The sequence below is a fragment of the Puma concolor genome, chromosome B1 (genome assembly GCF_028749965.1).
Source record: "Puma concolor isolate L17-30 chromosome B1, mPumCon1.1.hap2, whole genome shotgun sequence".
NCBI classification, from domain to species: domain Eukaryota; kingdom Metazoa; phylum Chordata; class Mammalia; order Carnivora; family Felidae; genus Puma; species Puma concolor.
In genome coordinates this window covers 203,288,507-203,305,924 of record NC_141670.1, presented here as the reverse complement: position 1 = coordinate 203,305,924, position 17,418 = coordinate 203,288,507, and the positions used below count along the sequence as shown (strand labels likewise).

The window sequence follows — 17,418 nt, the reverse complement described above, 5'->3', positions numbered from 1 at the left end:
TTTGCATTTTAATGAACTTTCAATTTGCCTAAGCATTAAAAAAAGATTAAAAAGCACTTTTTTTTTCCTGATTATAGTAGACAGCCTCATTGTAGCCAAAATATCAACAAAAAGAGAAAAGGGGAGAAAGAAGTAAAATGACTCGTTATACGACAACTTAAAGAAAGCCACAATGATCATGTCGGTACGCTTCCTTCCAAGCTGTTTTTAAGTTACTGTATTTTCCGCAAAAATGCATCATGCATGACATCGCACTGACTTTCATACAGTTTCGTGTCTCTTCCGCCTAAAATCAGGGACCGAATTTTTTTCAAGCTGTTAAAAAATTTGAAAATGTTGTAATGCTGCACATCTTAATAGGGTTGCGACACATCAGACGGGGCCACCTGGGTGGCTCAGTCCTCTTGATTTCGGCTCAGGTCATGATCTCGCGGGTTTGTGAGATCAAGCCCCTCTCTGGGCTCTGAGCTGACAGCAAGGAGCTTGCTTGGGATCCTCTCTCTCCCTCTCTCTGCCCCTCTCCTGCTCATGCACTCTCTCTCTCTCTCTCTCAAAATAAATAAAGTAAACCTTAAACACATTGTGTGGCTCCTACTGCACTCTGGTCTTTTCATTTATAATCTCTTTCACGTCCTTTGTGCCGTGGTGCAGTTCAGTACAGCCCTTGTTGCTAACTGTCATATGCAAATGTCCCATCACCGAGTAATCCTACTCCACTCACCAGGGCCCCCCTCCCCCGCCCTGATGGGCAGCTCTGTGCTGTTACAAATGATGCTTGGAGAAACGCCCTTTTGTAGGTCAAATGTTTCCTCTGGGGAGGTTCCTACAAATGGGCTTCCCGGGTAACAGAGCATGGGCAGTGTTAAGGTTGCCTTCATTGACTCTGTAGGTCTGAAAATAACCAGACACCGACATCCTTTGGACGCAAAGCTGGAATATCAAATCCAGCTCTGTTAGGACGTAAGTAAGCAATTCACTAAATAGAACAGCGGCAACAGAGGAACCCTAGGGGGCTTCATTTCTGCAAGAAACCGTCTTAGAATCCCAGGCATCCCCACCAAACTTTCTGGGAGAAGAGAAAAGCTCACGCAGGGATAGTGGAGGGGAATGTGCACCCCAGTGGGGAGGAAGCTGAAGATGCCGCCTCCCAGGCACTTACCCACCTGCATGGGCAGTTGTGTAGGTCTCCACAGCTGGACCCCCAGGGAAGCTGGCTCATCCACGTCCCCAGAGGAGACAGAAAATGTGGGCTGCTGTCGATATTCAGTTTGCATACTCTCCCTGCATTTCAATAATCTTTCTCAGAGGGTGGTTTTAATTGCTTTATTTTATTTTATTTTATTTTATTTTATATTTTATTTTATTTTTTTATTTTGTTAAGCAAACTTCATGTGCAGAGCCCAACGGGGGGCTTGAACTCACAACCCTGAGATTAAGACCTGAGCTGGGATCAAGAGTCAGATGCTTAACCGACTGAGCCACCCAGGCACCCCTCAAAAGGTGGTTTTGAAAATTTACTTCTGTGTGTTTTTCTGTTGTTTCGTGTGTGTGTGTGTGTGTGTGTGTGTGTGTGTGTGTGTGTGTGTGTGAAAATGTGCTACTTTGGTAATTAGGGACTACATGCCACTTAAAAATACTTTTTATGGTGCTAAAATATATGCATATGTTATGTGACATAAAATTGACCACTTGAACCATTGTTAAGCACACAAGCCAGTGGCGTTAAGTACATTTATGATGCTGTATAACCCTCACCAATGCCTATTTCCAGAGCTTTTTTTCATCACCTTGAACAGAAACTCTGTGCTCACTGAAACAATAATGCCCCACTCCTTCCTCCCCACTGGTAACCTCTCTTCTGCTTCCATCTCTGCGAATTTGCCTGCCCCAGAGACCTCACACAAGGCGAATCACACAGTATTTGTCCTTTGTCTGTCAGCACACACGTGGGTGCTTCCATGTTTTAGCCCTTGTGAATAGTGCTGGTATTATTAATAATGAATACTACTAATAATAGTGGATACTAATAATGGTATCTGTTTGAGTCATCTTTTGGTTTTTGGGAGGTATATACCTAGGAGGAATTGCTGACTCACCTGGTAATTCTATGTTTAGCATTTTGAGGACCTGACGGATGTTTTTCACACAGCCGCAAGACTAAATGTTGTGTAAAAACAAACAAACAAAAAGAAAACAAAAACAAAAACAACAACAAAACTTATATCTTTAATATTGCTAAGCTATCAATATTGACCAAAGGGATGTATAGATTCAGTGCAATCCCTGTAAAACTCCCACTGACACTTTTCTGTACAAAAGGAAAAATCTGGGGTGCTTGGATGGCTCAGTTGGTTAAGCATCCAACTCTTGATTTTGGCTCAGGTCATGATCTCACCATTCATGAGATGGAGCCCCAAGTTGGGCTCTGTGCTGGCAGAGCAGAGCCTGCTTGCGATTCTCTCTCTGCCCCTCCCCTCCTCAAAATAAACAGATAAACTTAAAAAAAAAGTATTTTTAGAAATAGAAAAATCCCGGGGCACCTAGGTGGCTCAGTCGGTTAAACATCTGACTTTGGCTCAGGTCATGATCTCGTGGTTCATGAGTTCGAGCCCCATGTCAGGCTCTGTGCTGACAGCTCGGAGCCCGGAGCCTGCTTCAGATTCTGTGTCTCCCTCTCTCTCTGCCCCTCCCACACTCGTGCTCTGTCTCTCTCTCAAAAAATAAACATTTTAAAAATTAAAAAAAAAAAAAAAAGAAATAGAAAAATCCATCCTAAAATTCACATAGAATCTCAAGAGACTCCAAGTGGAACAAAGTTGGACGTTTCACACATTCTAATTTCAAGACTTACTAGAAAGCCACAGTTACCAAAACAGTGTGATACTGGCATAAAGTTAACAAGCATATAGCCCAATGAAATAGAATAAAGATCCCAGAAATAAAACCTCACATATACGGGCAAGTGATTTTCAACAAGGGCTCATTTAATGAGGAAAGGACAGTCTTTTTTTTTTTAATTTTTTTTTCAACGTTTTTTATTTATTTTTGGGACAGAGAGAGACAGAGCATGAACGGGGGAGGGGCAGAGAGAGAGAGAGACACAGAATCGGAAACAGGCTCCAGGCTCCGAGCCATCAGCCCAGAGCCTGACGCGGGGCTCGAACTCACGGACCGCGAGATCGTGACCTGGCTGAAGTCAGACGCTTAACCGACTGCACCACCCAGGCGCCCCGGAAAGGACAGTCTTTTTAACAAAGGTGCTGGGAAGACTGGACATCCACATGCAAAAGAATGAAGCTGGACCCTTGTCTGACGCCATATGCAAAAGTTAACTCAAAATGGATCTAAACACAAAAGCCAAAACCATTAAACAAACCATCAGAAGAAAACACTGGAGAGAAGCTTTGTGACGCCAGAATTGGCAATGCGCTCTCAGATCTGACACCAAAAGCACAGACAACACAAAAAAAGATAAATTGGACTTCATTGGAACTAAAAACTTTTGTGCATCAAAGGACACTATCAGCAGAGAGCAAGGCAACTTAAGGAATAGACAAAGATATTTGCAAGTCATACATCTAAAAAGAGATTAGTATCGGGGCGCCTGGGTGGCCCAGTCGGTTGAGTGTCTGACTTCAGCTCAGGTCATGATCTCATGGTTCACAGGTTCGAGCCCTGCGTCGGGCTCTGTGCTGAAAGCTCAGTGCCTGGAGCCTGCTTTGGATTCTGTGTCTCCCTCTCTCTCTGCCCCTTGCTCTCTCTCTCTCTCTCTCTCAAAAATAAATAAAACATTTTTAAAAAATAATAAAAATAAAAAGAGATTAGTATCCAGTATATATAAAGAACACCTACAACTCAACTACAACAAAAACAGACAACTTGATTAAAAATGAGCAAAGGAACTGTTTGGTGTTGGTTGGACTGGTCTTGGGTCCCATCGCATCTGGTTCTGAGCATCTTGGCTTTCCCAGTGATTAATGCTTCTCCAAGGAGGGGGCAGCTGGCAGGGAAGAACACCTGCCTGGATTTCTCCAACAGGCTAAGAGTACCTGGCTTCCTGGGCAATGGGTTGGAAGCTTTGAAAGAAAAGTAAGAAGCCAGAGAATGCAGAGTGGGCCCCTCCCATCTGCCTACCTATGGCTTGGCCCAGTCGCAGCTCCAGGCTCCCCGGGGGCTCCTAGCCACTTGCCCACCTCCAGCAGCAGGAATGGTTGAATCATCCTGGCAGGGGCTGTCAGCCCTGGAATCTGAGCAGGCCTCAGCAGAGCAGGGTGGCCACTTTGGCTGTCCCCAGCTCGGTTGGTATGCCAACTCCCTGGGAAGTCACCTCTGGGAGGAGCCTCTAAGACTACTAGATGGGGGCCCTTGGTCCCCAGAGTCCGGGCAAGTGAGAAGCGGCTCATCAGGGATGGGAGATACATGGGGTCCTTTCTAAGGTTGCTCCCAGTCACCATTAGGTCAGGTTTAAAGCAGAGGGGGACTTGTTTCTTGAGTTTGATGTCAAGGGAATAACAGCGGTCAGGGTGGGTCAGGCCTAGGAGTGGCCCAGTGGAAGGTGCAGGAGGAAATGGAGTGATAGTAATGAAAATAGCAACACTGGGGCAGCTGGGTGGCTCAGTGGGTTACACATCCGACTCTCTTTTTTTGTTTGTTTTTATTTATTTATTTTGAGAGAGAACAAGTGGGGGAAGGGCAGAGAGAGAGGGAGAGAGAGAATCCAAAGCAGGCTCCGAGCTGCCAGAGCAGAACCCACAAAGTGTGAGATGGTGACCTGAACCTAGATCAAGAGTTAGATGGTTAACCGGCTGAGCCACCCGGGCACCACAAGCGTCGGACTCTTGACCGTGCCTCAGGTCATGATCTCACAGGTTGGTGAGTTCGAGCCCCGCATAGGGCTTTGGGCTGACAGTGCGGAGCCTGCCTGGGATTCTCTCTCTCTCCCTCTCTCTCTGCCCCTCTTCTGCTCATGCTCTCTCTCTCTCTCTCTCTCTCTCTCAAAATAAATAAATAAATAAACTTAAAAAAAAAAAAAGAAAGAAAGAAAGAAAGAAAATTCCCACACCGATGATGACTGGAACCTCACATCACCGTTACCTCTTGGTTCTCTCCGCCGCTGTCCACAAGGCACCCCCTCTGCTGAGGCCTCCCTGACTACCCTGGAGTCGCACCCCTCCCCTGCTTCATTTTATCTGCATTCCTGCCAGCCCTCCGGTGCACTCCCTCCTCGCTGTGGGGTGTGGGGCATGGGCTGGGTCTGAGGACCCAGAGGGAGTCCCAGAGGACCAGCCACCAGGGGCCCTGGCTGCCTGCAGGATGACATCGAACTGAGCTGGCAAGAGTGAAAACAGAGTTTATTGGAGATAGAGAGGGACACAGACAGAGCGTCTGGGAGGCCCGGAAAGGAAGGGAGCAGGAGACTCATCTTTGTTCGGGGTCTGGGGGTTTTTTTATGGAGGACGGTGGTCTGGCATGCGTGTCCCCTCAGGCATCCCGAGAGTGGTCAGAACAAAGATGAGGGCGCAGGTGTTAGTCCTTGGAGCCAGGCGGCCTTGGCACGGAGATGTCTACAGCAAAGTGGTCTGGAATGCGCGCACGACGGCTTCGTTCTCACCTGGTCCTTCCTTAGATGTTGTCTATTCCAGAGAAGTCATTCCCTCCGTGTCCCTTGCGGGGAAGACGTATGCTGTTTGCATCATGAGGTGCAAAGAGGGGTGGGGGTGCGGGTCCTTGCAAGAACAGAGGCAGGAGGAGGAGCAAAATGCAGATTTCCATGGAGTCCTTCAGTTTCCCGTCTCCGGCGCTTTACTAGACGGATACGTTCCCGCGACCGCGCTCTGATCACTGCTCTTTCCCCTGCCAACAGCAACGCCCACCACGGAGCGGGGCTCAAAACACATGCACGAGAGGAATGAATGCATCCTGCGAAGAAAGTTTACTTCTCACAGTTTTTCGGAGAGGTGGCGTAACTTCTCCAAGAGCACACAGCCAGAAAGAGGCAGGCAGGGCCGTGATTTGCACCAGAAGTTGGGGCTTCTTGTTTCGTGAACCTCGGAGCCCATTGCCCAGGGTGCCCAGGGTGGCTGGCGTTGATATGTGTTTCTCTCTGTGTGACATGACGGGACATCCCCACGCGTGAGCTCCCAGGAGCAAGTCCTTGGGTTGGCAAGTTCTGTGCTCTCACCTGTCACTGTCATAGAGGGTGATTGTCCCCTCCTCTCTCCTGCTGGGGGTTTACTCCTTTAAGTCCTGGCTTACAGGGCGCCTCCTCTAGGAAGCCTTCCGTGACCTTCCCCAAGTCAAGGGCTCTCCTTCCTTCTCTAGACAATCCCAGCCTCTTGTACAAACCCTACTACAGAGTCCGTGGTGGAGAGTCATGAGTACAGCAGACAGATTTGGGGGGCAAGCCTTCCCAGATGCGAATCCGGATGAGCCATCACGGACTGTGAGACCCTGGACGTATCACTTCACCTCTCTGAGCTCCCTATCTCACCTGGACGGTGGATACACCAATACCCACCCTGCCTGGGCTGCCGCGACACAGCACCGTAGTCCGGGCGGCTTAAACAACAGACGTTCACGGTCCCGCTTTCCGGAGGCCGGAAGTCCTCGATCAAGGTACGGGCAGGAATGGTTCTTCCTGAGGCCTGTCTCCTTGGTGCCCAGATGGCCGTCTTCTTCCTGGGTCCTTCCATGGCTGTCCCTCTGTATGGGCTTCTGTCCTACCAATCTCTTCTCATAAGGACAGCAGTCGGATTAAATGAGGACACACCCATATGATCTCATTTTAATTTGATCGCCCGTGGAAAGACCCTATCTCAAAATACAGTCACATCTGTGGTGCAGGGAGGGCGGTGGGTGGGCTAGGGCTTCAACATGTGGATTCTGCAGGCACGATTCAGCCCATAGCACTGCCCCCCATCTGACTCCGAAATTCCTGCTACAGTGCCTCTGACAAGGCTCGCCCAGCTGCGGCTTGCACACCTCCAGTGTCAGGGAGCTCTCTACTTCCCAAGGGGATAAAGGGCGAACAGGATTCCTGGCAGTGGCTGGGATCCTTCAGAGCTGCCTCACGTAGAGGCTGAATCCCTCCGGCCCTCGAGAAATAGAGACGGCTATTTCATCATCCTGAGCGATTCCAAACAGGTTGGTTTCTCCCTAAACAGCAAGAGAGCTTGCTTGTTTTGGAAGGCAAATTCAAAGGCGGATTCCTGCTGATCGACTTATCTGTGTTTTGTTATCTGCCTTGAACAGAAGTGGCTCGGGAAGCCCCCGAGTGTGGATGCCTGGTTTGCACAGATAAATGTCACGTCTACACCCAACGGAAGCTATAAATAGGCCACCCTGGGGGGGGGGGGGGGGGGGTGTTAGGAGTGGCCGCTGTGAAACTGAAAATTATTTTCTACCCACCCAAATGAGTTGGATTGTTCTTGCCGGATCCCATCCAGATGGTGAAAGGGGGCCACGAGGGACGTTCAGATAAAGTCTTACTCAATTCATTTTGGCTTTAAAAATCCATTCTCAGAGCTCAGCAAAAGAAGCAATTGTTATTTTTGTACCCTGATTTCACCCTGTCATTCCCTTTTTTCTGAAAAATGTTCACATTGCAAACATACTACACGTTTATCCTGGAGAGGATGGAAAATATAGCACAAGGTGAAGAAGAAAACAGAAAGTACCTTTAATCCCATCACCTAAAAGTACTGTTAACGTTTGAATGCATTTCTCCCTCTCTCTCTCTCGTCAATGGGATTATCTTTTTTTTTTTTAATGTTTATTTACTTATTTTTGAGAGAGAAAGAGAGCGTGTGCATGCGAGGGAGGGGCAGAGACAGAGGGAGGGAGAGAGAATCCCAAGCAGACTCTGCTGTCAGCTCAGAGCCCAACACGGGGCTTGAACTCATGAACCGTGAGATCATGACCTGAGCTGAAACCAAGAGTCAGACGCTCAATCAACTGAGCCACCCAGGTTGCCCAGGATTATACTTAAAAAAAAAATTTTATTTCTTAATGTTTATTTATTTTTGAGAGGGAGAGAGAGACAGAGTGTGAGCAGGGGAGGGGCAGAGTGAGAGGGAGACACAGAATTCAGAGTAGGCTCCAGGCTCTGAGCTGTCAGCACAGAGCCCGACGCGGGGCTCGAACTCACAAATCGTGAGATCATGATCTGAGCTAAGTCAGACGCTTAACTGACTGAGCCACCCAGGTGCCCTGGGGATTATATGTTTTTAAAAAAAGATTGCATCGTATCTCTGTACCTACCAGAGGAGATGGACCGAGTGGTGAATAAGACAGACAAGAGCCAATCCCCTCGGAGTTCACAGTCTCGAGGGGAGACGGAAAACTAATATAAATGAATTTTCAGGCCATTTCCAAGTTCCCTGTTGCAAACAGCACTGCCGTGAGCATTGCTGGAGTGGGGTGCCTGAATGCACACATGCTGATTACGTAGGAGACCTTTCTAAATGTGGAATTTGGGGGCGCCTGGGTGGCTCAGTGGAACGTCCGACTTCGGCTCAGGTTGTGATCCTGCAGTTCGTGGGTTAGAGGCCCGCGTCGGGCTCTGTGTTGACAGCTCAGAGCCTGGACCCTGCTTCTGATTCTGTGTCTCCCTCTCTCTCTGCTCCTCCCTCACTCATACTCTGTTTCTCTCTCTCTCTCTCTCTCAAAAATAAATATTAAAAAAAAATTAAAAAATAAATAAACATTAAACTTTTTTTTAAGAAACAAAAGTGGAATTTGTACACAGGGTTTCTCCCATTGTTTTTTTTTTTTTTTTAATTTTTTTTCAACGTTTATTTATTTTTGGGACAGAGAGAGACAGAGCATGAACGGGTGAGGGGCAGAGAGAGAGGGAGACACAGAATCGGAAACAGGCTCCAGGCTCTGAGCCATCAGCCCAGAGCCCGACGCGGGGCTCGAACTCCCGGACCGCGAGATCGTGACCTGGCTGAAGTCGGACGCTTAACCGACTGCGCCACCCAGGCGCCCCAGGGTTTCTCCCATTGTAAACAAACTGATGATCATCTCCACGCGTATTTGTATTCGCAGGACGTTGGGACCATCCGATTAATATCTCCCCCACCTGCCTTGGACGGACCTATAGATTCTCTGGATTTACGGGCCTCGGTGGCTTTCCGGCCTGGGTGAGCCCCTCCCTCCCCTCATCCGGCTTACACATCATACCCTGAGGCGCACAGGGCTCATTCTGTCCTCAGGCAGCGCCTCTGGTCTCTGCGTGGTTCCACCCGACGTTGACTTCAAATAGGTCTTCCTGCCTTGCAGCGCGGGCCCTGGCTCTTGAAAATGTGCAGAGCAAATCGAGGAGGCCTCTTCTCCCCAGAGGCCCTGCTGAGCCTCTCCGAGGGCTGTCCTTACGTGGACTGTGCACCCAGCTCCCACCGCCGCTGCATGGCAGTTCTTTCTTGGGACTCCACCCAGGGATCGCCTCACCTCCTCCGAGGAGCCTTCCCAGACCACCCCTGCCTGAGGAGCAGGTGGCCGGGCTCTTCCGCACTCCCGCTGCCGCTCCCGTCTCCTTCCATGGAAGCACCTGTTTCTTTCCCTCCGAGGCTTCAGCTCTATCTCTGAATCCACTGGGCGCCGGATAAAAACCTGCCTTATAAGGGCGTCTGGGTGGCTCAGTCAGTTAAGCGTCTGACTCTTGATTCCGGCTCAGGTCATGACCTCCCGGTTCCTGAGTTCAAGCCCCGCATCGGGCTGTGTGCTGACAGTGCAGAGTCTGCTTGGGATTCCCCCCCCCCCCCTCTCTCTCTGCCCCTCCCCTGCTCATGCTGTCTCTGTCTCTCCGAAAGTAAATAAATAAACTAAAAAAAAAAAAAAAAAAAAGCCGTGCCATATAAATGAATGGGGGACAGGATTCTAGTTCCCGTATCTCGGACAGACTCTGTGACTGCGGGCACGCCACGTGCTGGGTCTGGGCCCCCCACCCGGAGCTGTGAACTGGACGCAAATCACAGCTTTGCAGGCGGTGCTGAGCCATCGCAGCCTGCCCTGCGAAGGGGCTGTTCCTGCTGAGACCCCAAGGAAGAGGAGTCTCAGGTGAAGGGGCTGGGCAGCAGAATTCCAGGCCCAGGGAACAGTAGGTACAAAGGTCTTGAGACGGGACAAAGCCGGGGTGACCCCCAAATGGATCAGAGGTCACGTGAAGGTGCCCTGGGTTATTCATCCAATCGCTACTCACGGGACATGGTGTGTGCAGCTGGGCCCAGGGCTGGCCGTGGGTTCTGGGGACTGCGTGAGGACACCGGCCCCAGCACTGCCCTGGGGGGCTTAGAGGTAGGCGGGAAAGAGCAGGTGATTACAGACATACGTTACGCAAGGATTCCTGCCTGCATGACCTGACCTCATTAATACAGTGACTGATGCATCGAATCATGGTTTCATGGGCTCACAGGCCGATTTCTTTTTTTTTTTCATGTTTATTTTTAAATTTTTTTTTCAACGTTTATTTATTTTTGCGACAGAGAGAGACAGAGCATGAACGGGGGAAGGGCAGAGAGAGAGGGAGACACAGAATCGGAAACAGGCTCCAGGCTCTGAGCCATCAGCCCAGAGCCTGACGCGGGGCTCGAACTCCTGGACCGCGAGATCGTGACCTGGCTGAAGTCGGACGCTTAACCGACTGCGCCACCCAGGCGCCCCTAATGTTTATTTTTAAGAGACAGAGAGAGAAAGCATGAGCAGGGAAGAGACAGAGAGAGAGGGAGACCTAGAATCCGAAGCAGGCTCCAGGCTCTGAGCTGTTAGCCCAGAGCCGGACGCGGGGCCCGAACTCGTGAACCGTGAGATCATGACCTGAGCCGAAGTCGAATGCCCAACCGACTGAGCCCCCCAGGCGCCCCTCACAGGCCGATTTCTTAATACGGTGGTTGGTTTGTTTATTCGTTCATCTAACACATTTTGAGTGGCCTTCTGTGAACCGGGCAGGGTGCTGGGCTCTGGGGAATGGGCATGGAGGAGACACACCGGATACCCTCTAGAGGGACAAGACCAATGCTACCTACATGGGGACAGTCAAACGCGGCCACGGGACAGAGCGTCCGATCCCGGTCCAGGGAGGAGCCAGTCCCGCTCAGGCTTGGAGGAGAGAGAGGAAAGGGGCAGCCCCAGGAGGACCAGAGGAACAGCCTGTTGCAAAGGCCCAACACCAGCGTGGGCCTGGGAGCTGATCAGCGGCCCTGCCAGCTGCCCACGGTTTGCCCACAACAAATCACCCCTTAATTTGCAGGGGTTGCCAATTAAGAGGTGTCCCGTCTCCGGCCACACACGGTGCGTGCGTCTTCCTGAAAACCAGCGAAGGCCCCCCTCTCCCCAGCTGGCACAGCCTCCTCCCGAGCAGGCCTGGGGAGCTGGCGGCTGGGTGGCAGAACAGGGCCACATTGTGAGCTTTCCACGGGACGCCGTGGGCAAACAGAAGGGCGGGCCGGCCGGGCGCTCAGAAGAGCCCATTGAGCCCCGCGGTCGCCAGGCCGAGAGCGCAGCCAGGAAGAAACAGGTCTTTATTAAGGGAGGCCCGGCACGGCCTGAAACGGAGGACATACCAGGCCATCTATCTGCAGCCTCTGTGAGGCCAGGCCGGGAGGGTGGTGGGCTGGACGTAGAGCCACCAGTGCGTCCAGAACAGCGAGCCTTCCTTTCTAGCGTTACACGGAGGGATTCGCGCGCGTGCACACACACACACACACACGCACACGCACATCTTCCTTTCTCCCACCTCCCTCCCCCAGTTCCCAGATGAAGGGTGGTGATCTGTGAATAATACCACGCGAGCCTCTGCACTCCTGACACCTGAGTTCAACTGCTCGCGACAGTTCCACGAAGTCGGTGCCCTTCGCAGCCAACCCCGTTCCGCAGATGAGGAAACTGAGGGTCAGAGAGCATCAGGAACTTGGCCAGGCCCCTAGCTGTAAATAACGGGAACAGGGATGGAACCAGGTCTGCGCCAGCCCCAGGCCTGTGCATTTCACCCTCATGGTGTGTGTGTGTGTGTGTGTGTGTGTGTGTGTGTGTGTTGTCGTCTCGTTCCAGGGCCTATCCAGAGACTTGACCTGATCGGGACATGCAGGGTGGGCTGGCTCTGGGGACCTGCCAAGCTTACAGCAGCTGTTGGGGAAATCAGCCCCTAAGTACCCCCTTGCCCGTGCAGAGGTGCTGCTCAGGCTGGGGCATTTGCTTCACGGGGTCAGAGCCTCAGGGAGCTGGGTCAGTCCCTGGGTGGCTGGTGACAGGAAAAATCGCAGAGCCCTAGAGAATGGGGAAGGGGACTAAGGAGAAGGGGACGAGGGGGAAGGGAGGGAGGGAGGCTCAGGGGTCTATTGAACCTCTCAGCCCCACGGCAGACCCACCTGCTTGGAGAGGGGGGATCCAAGGTTTCTGGGGCTGTAAAGGCCTCACTGCTCTCCTGCCTCCAGCCAGAACCCTCCCGCACATCCCGCACCCCCCCCCCCACCCAGTGTGCTCTCCAGGGGGTCCCAATCAAACCTGTCCCCACCTCCCCCCTTATTCAGGCTTTCCTGGCGACAGATTCCAAGGCTGCAGGACCTGCCCCTTCTCGGCCCTCCCCTCCGACTTTGGACTTGGCATGCCAACAAAGCTCTGTAAGCACACTGGGTTCACGGCTGTTACTCTGCTGGAGTCCTTCGCCCGCCTGCCCCTCTGGCAGGTTCCCTCCCCTCCTCCTAGGCCTCCCCTGCCCAGTGCTTGTCGCAGGGGGATTGGTGACTCCTCCGTCCCACTCCCAGCCGCTTCCCTGTCAGGGACAGGGTGGCAGGTCCCCTTATTCTGGCCGTGGAGCAAATCACCCCAGGGACTTCCTGAAACGAGGATTTGTTAAGCTCACGGGGTCTGTGGGTGGGGAAATCGGGCTCATCTCTGCCCAGGAATCATCTGGAGGTTCATTCATGTCGGGCCGTTGATACTGGCCGTCCACTGGGGGCCTCCTTCCACGCCAGCCAGTTCGGGCTTCCTCACGGCACGGCAGCCGGCGTCCCCCAGAGTGAGCATCACCAGAGACGGAGGCAGGTGGAGGGGAGATCGGTGGCAGGGAGAGACGACGTCTGGGAGATCGGTGGGAGCCGCGTCTGGGGCACAGCGTCAGGAGCGCGCACGGGACTGTGGTTCTTTGAGAAGATTCGGCGTCACCCAGCGAGGCGGCCCTGAGCCCAGTGCAGGACCGGCCCTCGCAGCCACTCAGGCTTTCCTTGCCCCCTTGAGCTCACGTCGTCTCTGCCACAGCCTGCAGATGAGGAAACTGAGGCCCAGAGAGTCGCAATAACTTGCTCAAAGCCCTCGGCTCTGGGGAACACCACATTGTCTTCTAGTGACCAGAGGCAAGACGTCCGGGAACACAAGGCCTGGGAACACGCACTGACATCTGGGAAACGGCGGGGGGGGAGGGGACAGGTCCTGCCCCTCCTGGGTCACTTGGGCAAAGTCCTGACCCTTGACAGGTGTCACACAGAGTGGGATCGATGCACATTTGTGTCGACGCGCTCTGTCATCGTGGTGACCCCCCTTCAGTGACGCCCTTGGAGATCTCTGGGGTCACTAGTGGCAGCTTGGGCAGACCGGACCTGTTTCTTGCTGAGCGCCGTGGAGTGTCTGGACGACCCTGGGTGGAACTTCACTCTGAGTTACTCAGGGAAGCCGCCCCGTGACTCCTGCAGGCCCCAGGACCAAGGTCAAAGTCTTTGAAGTGACTCTGGGGAGAGACAAGGCTCCAGAGGTTTCTGCTGCCTGAAGTCAACCATTGACGGGACAAGATGCCCCACCCTGCGGGCCCGTGGGTGTCAGGCCAGCTGCAGGTGTCTTGTTCCCATCTCGTGCTCAGCCTTTCTTTCTTTCCTTCTTTCTTTCTTTTCTTTCTTTCTTTCTTTCTTTTCTTCTTTTTTCTTTCCTTCTTTCTTCTTTCTTTCCTCCCTCTCTCTTCTTTCTTCTTTCTTTCTTTCTTTCTTTCTTTCTTTCTTTCTTTCTTCTCTCTTTCTTTCTGTCTTTCTCTCTTTCTTTTTGAATGTGTAAAATGCAGGATCCCTAGCAGGATCCCTAGCAGGATCCCTAGTTGATTTTTGACACCTCTGCATCATATGCTCTCCGTCTCTCTTGTTTCTGTGTGTTCATACATGCTGTTCCCTCCACCTGGAGTGCCCTTCCCCTCCCATTTCTCTCTGGCAAACTTCAACTCATCCTGCAATGTTTGGTCCAGCCATCACCTCCTCCAGGGAGCCATCCCCAACTACCTGCCCCCACCCCCCCCGCCCCGAGACCTCACATGGAATGCCAAGGTTTCTCCTTGTGACCACCTATGATGACTCTTTAGCTCTCTCTCCCCCACTTTCCCTTGAGTGACCCAGGTCAGGGCCTGGGTCCTACTCACTGGCCAGTGCCCGGTACATGGTGCATACTCCAAACGGTGTTTGTTGAATGAATCAGTAAAGAATACATGGTGTGTGTTTTTTTTTAATGTTTATTTATTTTCTTTTTTTTTATTTTTTATTTTTTTTTTTGAACGTTTATTTATTTTTGGGACAGAGAGAGAGACAGAGCATGAAGAGGGGAGGGGCAGAGAGAGAGGGAGACACAGAATCAGCAACAGGCTCCAGGCTTTGAGCCATCAGCCCAGAGCCTGACGCGGGGCTCGAACTCACGGACCGCGAGATCGTGACATGGCTGAAGTCGGACGCTTAACCGACTGCGCCACCCAGGCGCCCCAACGTTTATTTATTTTTAAGAGAAAGAGACAGAGCAGGGGAGGGGCAGAGAGAGAGGGAGACAGAATTTGAAGCAGGCTCCAGGCTCCGAGCTGTCAGCACAGAGCCCGAACCTGGGCTCAAACCCACAAACCGTGACATCATGACCTGAGCCGAAGTAGGATGTTTAACCGACTGAGCCCCCCGGGCGCCCCGAGACTACATGTTAGACAGGCCATCCAGGGAGCCAGCTGGTCTGGTCCAGCCCACCTCTACCCCTGCCAGGCTATGTGATCTTAGCTAGTTCCCTCCCTTTCTTTCTTTCTTTCAAGCTTATTTCTTTATTTATTTTGAGCGAGAGAGTAAGAGAGATAGTGGGAGGGACAGAGAGAGAAAGAGAAGCCCAAGCAGGCTCTGCACCGTCAGCACAGAGCCCAATGTGGTGTTCGAACTCACGAACCCTTGGGATCGTACCTGAGCCAAATCCAAGAGTCAGACGTTGAACTGACTGAACCACTCAGGCGCCCTGATCTGGGGTCGTTTTCTTGACTTCTCTGGGCGCCTCATCTCCGAGGCTGGGAGAGTCTGAAAGCTGGGGGTCTGCCAGCTCCTGTCCGTGTATCTCCATCAAGCAGTGAGTACTTCTTTATGGTGGTTCTCACCAGGTTCTGAGACTGGGAGAGATGGAAGAAAGTCTGACACGTAATGGGTGCCCTGGGACAAGAGCCAGTGTGCAGTGGGGACCTGTGTAACAGGGGGGGGCATGGCCTGGAGCGGGTCTCCTCCCTGCTCCTGGCTTCCGTTTTCTCATCTGTCACAAGGTGGGGCTGAGCTGGAATTTGAAGCCACGTAGGCTGGCACTTGAACCAGGAGCCGGTGGCTTCACCCCAGTGCCCCATTCATTGCTGACGGCCTTCTCAAGACATTCAGTCACCCCTCTGTCCCACGGACGTCTCCCAGAGCCCCCCCACTCCTGTCTGCTTCAGTGTTTACTAAACTGTGTCTCACACACATGCACACACGTCTCCCCGCGTGGCTTTCTGTCCTCTCTCTTTACGTGAGGGCCACGTGTGCGTCCCCTTGGCACTGGCCCAGATTTATCCAGCCAAAGTCAGGCCAAGTGGCCAGGACGTGGAGTCCCCACCAGGAGAATCCTTACCGCCTGATACCAGGGCCTTCCTCCTCGTCTTTACTTGGAAACTTCGTGGGGAGGCACCTGCCGCCTCAGGGCCTTTGCGCGTCTTCCCTTGTACGTCAGCCACTCTTCCCCTCAGCACATTCCGGCTGCCCCCCTCTCCTGGATCAGGTCTCAGCATGGATGACACTTGCCACCAAAGGCCGTCTCCATCCTGGGCCACCCGGGAGCAGGAGCGGGGAGGGTCCTGCGTGGGGAGTGGGACGGCACGGGGGTCAGAGGGTGTGCCCGGGAGCCTTCCGGGGCGTGCAGTGCACCTCTGCTCACAGCCAGGTTAGAAACTGATGACGTGGGGCGCCTGGGTGGCGCAGTCGGTTAAGCGTCCGACTTCAGCCAGGTCACGATCTCGTGCTCCGTGAGTTCGAGCCCCGCGTCGGGCTCTGGGCTGATGGCTCAGAGCCTGGAGCCTGTTTCCAATTCTGTGTCTCCCTCTCTCTCTGCCCCTCCCCCGTTCATGCTCTGTCTCTCTGTCCCAAAAATAAATAAATGTTGAAAGAAACCGATGACGTCTCTGAGCCCTGCTTCCCCCCCACCCCGTCTGAAAGGTGGGTACTCACCCAGCGGGGCTGAGCCAGAGAATGTGGGCGGGGGGCTGGGCACAAGGCCAAGTCCATGCTGGCTGCGGAACGGAACGTGGAGGCTGGGGGTGGGGGGGGTGGGATTCACGGCCCAGGGTCCTGCGGCCGGGTGCACAGTACTCAGTCTGCAGGGGCCAGGAAGCCAGGGGTCGAGGAAAGGGCTCAGGCCTCTTCCCTGGAGGGGAAGATAAACAGTGCCAAAAAAAATAAGGGGCGGCCTGACACCCAGAAGCCCCGGATGGATGGATCCCAAGGGCATATGCGTGAACAAAGCCACTCCCAGATTACAAACTGGATGTATATACCTCTCTCAAAAAAAAAAAAAAAAAAAAAATCCATGGAGAGCTCGTCAGTGGTTTCCAGGGGTTGGAGTGGGGGGTGGGGGGTGACCCCCAAGGGGGTAGCACGAGGGAGTTTTTTGGAGTGGCAGAACAGTTCTGTACCTGGGGCGCTGGTTCCACAGAACCGGGTACGAAGAGAAAAAGTGAGTGCGTGGAAAGGCAGCAGAAATCCGAGTGAGGGCTGTAGCTCGGTTAGCGGGAGCGTGCCAATGTCCATTTCCCGGGTTGGTCAGTGCAAGGTGGTTATGCAAGATGCTGTTGTTGCCGGGCGCTGGCTGAAGGGCACCCGCGAGCGGCCTGAGCTATTTTTGCAACTTCTGTGCAAGTCTGGGACTACTCCAAAATAAAAAAGTTTTAAAAACAAAAAACACCGCGACGGCTTCGTCTAACGGAAGCAGAGCACACATCCTTCTCGAGCCCCCGTGGGACGTTTGCCGAGATAGTCCACGTGTAAGACAGACCCTAAGATATACCGCGTGTTTAAAAGAGTGGAAATCATACAATGTATACTCTCAGACCTCAATGGATTTCAGTTAAAATTCACGACGGCGAGGCTCCTAAATTCTTGGAGCTCAAACAACGGGCTTCTGAAAAATTTT

General features: G+C 52.5%; 1 long non-coding RNA gene across 1 annotated transcript; it reads right to left on the bottom strand.

Moving 5' to 3' along the window:
• Positions 1–5,334: 5,334 nt before the first annotated feature.
• On the bottom strand, positions 5,335–9,677 carry LOC147582134 (uncharacterized). The gene is made up of 2 exons (XR_015250616.1): positions 9,451–9,677; positions 5,335–7,155 (listed from the first exon to the last, which is right to left on the bottom strand). It is a non-coding gene; the product is annotated as an uncharacterized LOC147582134 (long non-coding RNA).
• Between the last annotated feature and the right edge of the window lie 7,741 nt (positions 9,678–17,418).